Here is a 6502-nt window from a genome sequence, read left to right on the forward strand (position 1 = left end):
GAATAACTCAGAGAACAATAACATTAATGGATCAACTTCTATAATATGGCATCAATTTATGTTGTTGATCCACTAAATTGCATCTATTACTATTGTTAAACCATGTTACTGGAATAATATGGCATCAACTCCCATTGTTGACCCCAATCTATTGTTTAACATCAACTGTAACTTCTCTTCTTTTGCAGAATCATCAACTCTAAACAAGGACTGTTCAAAAATCATGCAAATACTTATGAACACACACACACACACAGTACAATAATATGAATATACTTTTCTTACCTCTATTAACTGCGACTGCAACTTTTCTTACACACACACATATTAACCTAAAATCAAAATCAAAATCAAACAAAAATAGTTAATACAAAACCAATTCTATCCCAAACCAAATCATAGTATCTAGTAGCAGTAATCGGCATCAAATCGTACATGCAATTTTTTTTCCAGAAACTGAAAACTAAAATCAAAACTAAAACCTTAAAAAATCACCATCAAAACCAAAATCTTCACCAATAACAGTAAGTAAAAGATAAAAACCTTGTTTACCTCTTTGAATCTTGTGTTTAAATCTTCAAACTCATAAAACCCTAGTTTTCTATCATTTCTTCTCAGATTTTTGATCGTTGAAACTAAAAATGAATCTAATGAGTTGGGTTACTGATTTATATAGATTGACGGTTTGTTTTTTCAGTTTTGATCGACGGTTTTGGTTTTTATTTTGATTCAAATTTTTTTCTTCTTCTGTAGTTATAGAACCAGAGAGAAGAGATGAAGGAGACAGAAAGATCGTGCGTGACGGCTACAGGAATAAATGAGTCCCCAATGTTATAATCTTGGTATTTTATTTAGGGGCATTATAGTAATCTAACCGTTACGTGTTTTTGAGGAAGGTATTATTATTTTGGAGGAGAGTATTTGTGTTGGGCCACGGGCATTTAATTAATGTACCCCTGAAAGAAATCGATTCATTTCTCTCTCTCTCTCTTCTCGAGAATTCCTCTCCAGAAAAAGTAAACCCTAGATTTAATTCAATACTCGGGTGTGCTTGGTTTCCTTACGATTTATTTAACAGAGAATACAAATCTACCTTTGAGATCTACAGATCGAGAATTTTTGCTAGACAGGCTTTTGATTGGTATACGTTTTTGTTCAATTTGAACCATATATATTGTTAAAACTCAAGTTTGTAAGATGAAGCGATCAGGATACTGAACTGGAATTCTGAAGGAAATAAGCGATCAGGTGTTTTCAAACTTTTCTCTTGTAAAAATTTAGTTTTGTTAGTGGTTGTTTACTGGATTTTGAGGTTTAGATTTTATAGATCTAGTTGGGAATTTTACGTCGATGGATGTGAATGATTTAGTGATCGTGTTTAACTTGGAAATGCTTTTGTAGATTTAGTTTAATTGTTTAAAATTTACAGATTAATTTCAGTTAGTTTTGCAATTTTGGCAGATTTATCTCTCAGTAGACTTCTTTTTTTTTTTTTTTCTTTTGTAATTGTTAATCACATTTAAAATCGACGGGAAAAAGGAAGTAAGTTGCAATGAAATTATGAATCTATTGTACACTATATACGGAGAATTACTATTTCTTGTTCAGATTATGCTTAGAATTTTTGTAGAAACTTGTTACTATCATTTTTCAGTGAGAAATGGCCGTACATGCATACTAGAACTCACGAATACATTTGAGTAGACATAAGAAATGTTTTGAGGCCATAACAGGTCAAGTTGCAGGGTTGGTAGTGGATAAGTGAGGTTGATTTTGATCTGGATTTTCAGCCGGAGAGGCAAGGTCTGTGTAAAAACGGATAAGTTTCACAGTAATATTAGCCATGTCCAATTAGTACACTTGTCTTGGTTTCAGTGAATTCTCAGACACGTTTTTGAATTCATCCTTTACTGCACTCTCACTTCCTGGTTGCTTCTTTACCTCTGGAGAAGAAGAGGTGCTACTTTGTGGACCTGTTCGGTTCAAATGGATGTAGCTTCTCGAGAGGTGGATGCATTAACTTTTTCATTTGCTTTAATCTTTTATTCCTGCCTCTTTTTGGCAAATTTAGCTCTTAGATACAAATTAATGGATGTTTAGTGGTCCTGACTCCTAGTACTATATATTATATTGTTGTGTGCAGGAATACCGACAATCATCATCAATTTGAGAAATTATTTGTTGTTTGTACTGTTTAGTTGGTATTGAAGTCCTCTTTAGTTAGTTTATATGGAGTATCATGTTGTTTTATTCCTTTTTCCCTTGCCATTCGTATATTGTCACTTTGCAGAAAATCTTGACTTCGAGTTACTAATTAGTTGCAGTTCCCCCTCTCTAGTAGAGAATTTCAGAGCTGGAGGCTCAACCCGCTTTTTGTTGGACCAAGGCAACTTCCTTATGAAAGAAACAGACGGAGTCAACAAAAGAGAAGGACTGATTGAAGGATAGCAGCTCCCTAGCTGCTTGAGATATCTGTTCACAAATCAGGTAGCGAAGCCTTTTCTCTTGTAGGGATTTAACTCAGTTCAAATGGTTCTGTTATTTTTTCACCCCTGTATATATTGTGAGAGTGACCACAAGGCGAACACAAATGGAGGTTTAGAATTTCCTCTTGACCTTCTGTGACGAGGATACTCAATATGAGACCTTGATAGGTGAGGCAAGATAAATTTATATTATTATGCGCTCATGTTGGTAATTTGTTTTTCTAATATTTACGTCTAACTCATCCGTGATGCATATTTTTTTTCTTTCATTTTTGCAGAAGGAACTTCTGGAGATACAGGACGGAGATTTAGCTTAACTATGAGAGATCACCAAGACCAAGCACTAGAGTTTGGGTAAGACACATTATTGTTGCCTCCCTACAACTGTTTCTGATATATTTGACAAGAGGTTTCTTGTTCAATTTTTTCAGCACTTGCATCATATGAAAGATTATTAAATAGGCTTCATTGGAAAGCTCCCGAAGTGCTAACATTTTTCTCTCTCAGGGAAGTTTATCGCAATCTTTGTTACATCTTCAGCATTGGGAGCAACATTATATATGGTTACGATACTTGAATTCATTGTTTATATTATGTTGCAGGGGATCTAGAGAGTACTATCAGGAAACTGGAAGAAAGCAACTCCCTGTTTGCCACCCGCGCAGATAAGTTTTCTGTTCCACTTACAATCTTAGCATAATCTTGCCTTAAGTCTAATTTGACTTGATCAGATCTTTATCATTAGCTCAATATACATGCTAGTATAGCTTTGTCATCAGTTTATGGAAGCATTATGCCTTGATCTAGTGTACTTAATGGAACACTAGTATTGTAGGTCTTGATGTGAGTAGAGCATGAACAATAGGAAACAGAAGATGCTCATTTATGGGCTGAGCAAGACGTGAATGCTCAAAAAGATAAAGCTCACAAGCTTCATGTTTCCTCTCTTCCTTTTCTTATTCTGATATGTTCAGAGACTAGAATTGAATGTTATGAAAACTGCTATCTTTGTATCTGTACAGAGGCAGAGCGTCAGTGCGTCCGCAATAGCTGTTGTCTTGAGAAACTTAAGCTAGTCATCTAGATAACAGTCCTGATAAAACATCTCAGGGAGAACTTTTTTTCCACCAACTTGTGATCTTTTTGCTTTCCTTTCCTCATATTTTCCTATGTCAATCACGTAACTCTACTTACTGTTTGAGATTATTTAACATGCTTTTGTTTATTTTGCATTACTAAATGTCCATTGTTGGTTTTGATTGATGTAGGAATTTCATGAGTCAAGCTTGCCTGCTAGTTACTGTTGTGGAATTAGATGAAGACAGAAAGCTTGGAGATATTATGATCGTGCAGTTGATCAATTAGCCAAAACCAGGTGTCATGCGATTTCGGCATTGTTATTTTTGGATTTTAGTCTATGCAAGACTGTTTTGGGATTTTATCTTTAGCAATGTGGTTTGGGGGTCTTCTTTCTAGGATGTTATTTGGACAAAGAATATGTATGAGATTTGAGTTTTGCAATATATGTCACTTTATTGAAGTTAAAAAGCTTCTTTGTTTGTCAGATTACTCTTATTTACTGTTTTTGAAGAAATTAGATATTTATGAAAAAAAAAGGGGGAAAATATTTCTAGCCCAATTTTGAAATTATTTATATTAGAAACCCACCGTTAAGATGCCATATATTAGAAGTCCAAAATTAGTTTTAGAACTACTAGTTGTACCATACGAGCCTTTTATTATAGTAATTATCTTATATTTATATTAGTAATTATCCAAATTTAGTCTACCGTGAAAATAGTCAAAAACCAAAAATTTGGCAAAATCCCAAAAATCAGGTCACTTAGTTATTATCGCCCCGCCCTATTCTATCAACCGGCGTCATATTCTCTACATCTGTTACTCTTTCTTTCTTCTTCCTTCAAGCTTAAGGAGAAAAAACCAGAGCTGCTAGTTTTCACTGAAACCCATGCGTGAACTAGAATTCTCTTAACTAACAAGGTATGATCTCTTCCGTGAACTTGAAAGTTGATTTATCACCATTATGATTTCTAATTAACCCATGCATGTTTTGGAAGAGTGAATTTTTTTTATTTTATAATTTTTTGAAATCAAAACTGGGTTTTTTCTTTCTTTAGTTAGTCCGTGATAATCAAACTAATTGGGTTTCTTTTTTTTCCAGACAAAAATCAGTTCCTTAAATGATGTAAATTAACACTAATATCATGGTCTTGACCATGAGTTTTTCTTTTTGAAAGGGATAAGTTAGAGATGATGAAACATCGTGATAAAGATGTTTGTTATAACGAATCTAGTGCGATTTCGTAAAGCCGAAGAAGAAAAAGAAAACCAAAGACTCCAGTAAACATTGTGCTAAAGGAGGTCCAAGCAAGGGCACTTTATCAGGTAGATATGAAGTTTTTTATGCGATTTGTGAGTTTATAATTAGGTTGATAATGTCCAATTAACAGATTATTTGTGAAAAACCTACATGTCCCTTATTTTGGTGGTGATAATTGAAACTTACATATCCCTGATTTTGTAGTAAGAATGTGATAGTTGTCATTACCGTCCAATTGAAATGATTTGGTGGCGATAATTGATGTTTTTATTGTAGTAAGAATGTGATAGTTATCATTATCGTCCATGGAATTGATTTGGTGGTGATAATTGGTGTTTCTAATGTGGTAAGAATGTTATAGTTGTCATTATCATCCAATGGAATTGATGTGGTAGTGATTATTGGTGTTTCTAATGTAGTAAGAATGTGATAGTTGTCATTATCATCCAATAGAATTGATTTGGTGGTGATAATTGATGTTTTTATTGTAGTAATAATGTGATAGTTCTCATTAACGTCCCATAGGATTGTCTCAACAAAAGAGGTCTGATTGTCTACTTTTCATATGCTATTTTATGAAACGTATCATGAGAGGAAAAGACAACCCCCTCGCAGAAAGAAGAATAGTGCAGAAGAAGATTAAAAGAAAGAGGATCAAGATGGCGGTTAAACTGGTGACTGATACGGATCATAGCAATGTTCCTTAGGATTGTGGTTTCCGTTGTTTCCTTGATACTTTTGATAGTGAAAGATCTGTTCGGAAGAAGGTTTTGTTTTTTTGGTTTAATACTTGAGATAATTAAATGAACCTTAGATTTTGCAGAAGTTTATATTACTCCTTTTGTTTCAAGTTTTCTTAAAATCATTAACAATGGAATGCAAGTCGGATACAATATGGTGATAGTTGTTTCAAGTTTTCTTAAAATCATTGACAATGGAATGAAAGTTGGATACAATACGGTGATAGTTGGAACAGTCACGTATTAGTAAACTACTAAAGCAGATTATGGAATTGAGATAAATGATTTTTTTAATGAATTTTAAATGTGATAAATGTCTTTATCTTTCTATAGAATTGTGATAGATGTAATTATCACTGGATTATGATGTGATAAATGGCGTTTCCCAACAAATCCTTATTGGCATTTTATCCCATCTTCCTTTTCTTTACTGATTCACTGAATGCAACCTTCCCCTTCACTGTAATATAACGTGGTATAACAGTCCAGGAGTTGCCTTCATCGGTTAGTTATTTTAACTTTTTCTCATATTCCGGAACTTTTTCTCATATTCCGGAGTCAAACGACTTGTCATACTTTCAGAAATCTTATGAGGCTTAGGGATCATTTCCATCATATTCACCCTAATAATATTAACGAGTGCTGATACCGGCAACCTCTTCTCGTCTTTTACCCAGCTATTCAAAGATTCCGCAACACTTGATGCAACTTCACCGTACCTACAACATTTGAAAAATGCATTGGACCAATGCTCAGTTCCTTGCTTCTCCATCCATCTCACAACGTGACCACAATCCAAATCAAGGAGACCTTTCACAGCCTTTTTATACCCATCTTTAACCAAAAGAGAAGCAGCAGCTAACCATGTTTAGAATTTAACTAATTCACCCGGAATATTTAATCGTTGCTTATATAGTAGATTGGAAGAACATAAC

General features: G+C 34.0%; 1 long non-coding RNA gene across 2 annotated transcripts; it reads left to right on the forward strand.

Annotated features, from left to right (window-relative positions):
* Nucleotides 1-942: 942 nt before the first annotated feature.
* Nucleotides 943-4050, forward strand: LOC113333691. 2 transcript variants are annotated; one of them, XR_003352198.1, is made up of 3 exons: nt 943-2654; nt 2765-2840; nt 2918-4050. It is a non-coding gene; the product is annotated as an uncharacterized LOC113333691 (long non-coding RNA). The 2 variants fall into 2 exon arrangements; XR_003352197.1 differs by having other exon boundaries at nt 943-2487.
* The last annotated feature ends 2452 nt before the right edge of the window (nt 4051-6502 follow it).

This window comes from Papaver somniferum, unplaced genomic scaffold (genome assembly GCF_003573695.1).
Source record: "Papaver somniferum cultivar HN1 unplaced genomic scaffold, ASM357369v1 unplaced-scaffold_133, whole genome shotgun sequence".
Classification (NCBI taxonomy): Eukaryota; Viridiplantae; Streptophyta; class Magnoliopsida; order Ranunculales; family Papaveraceae; genus Papaver; species Papaver somniferum.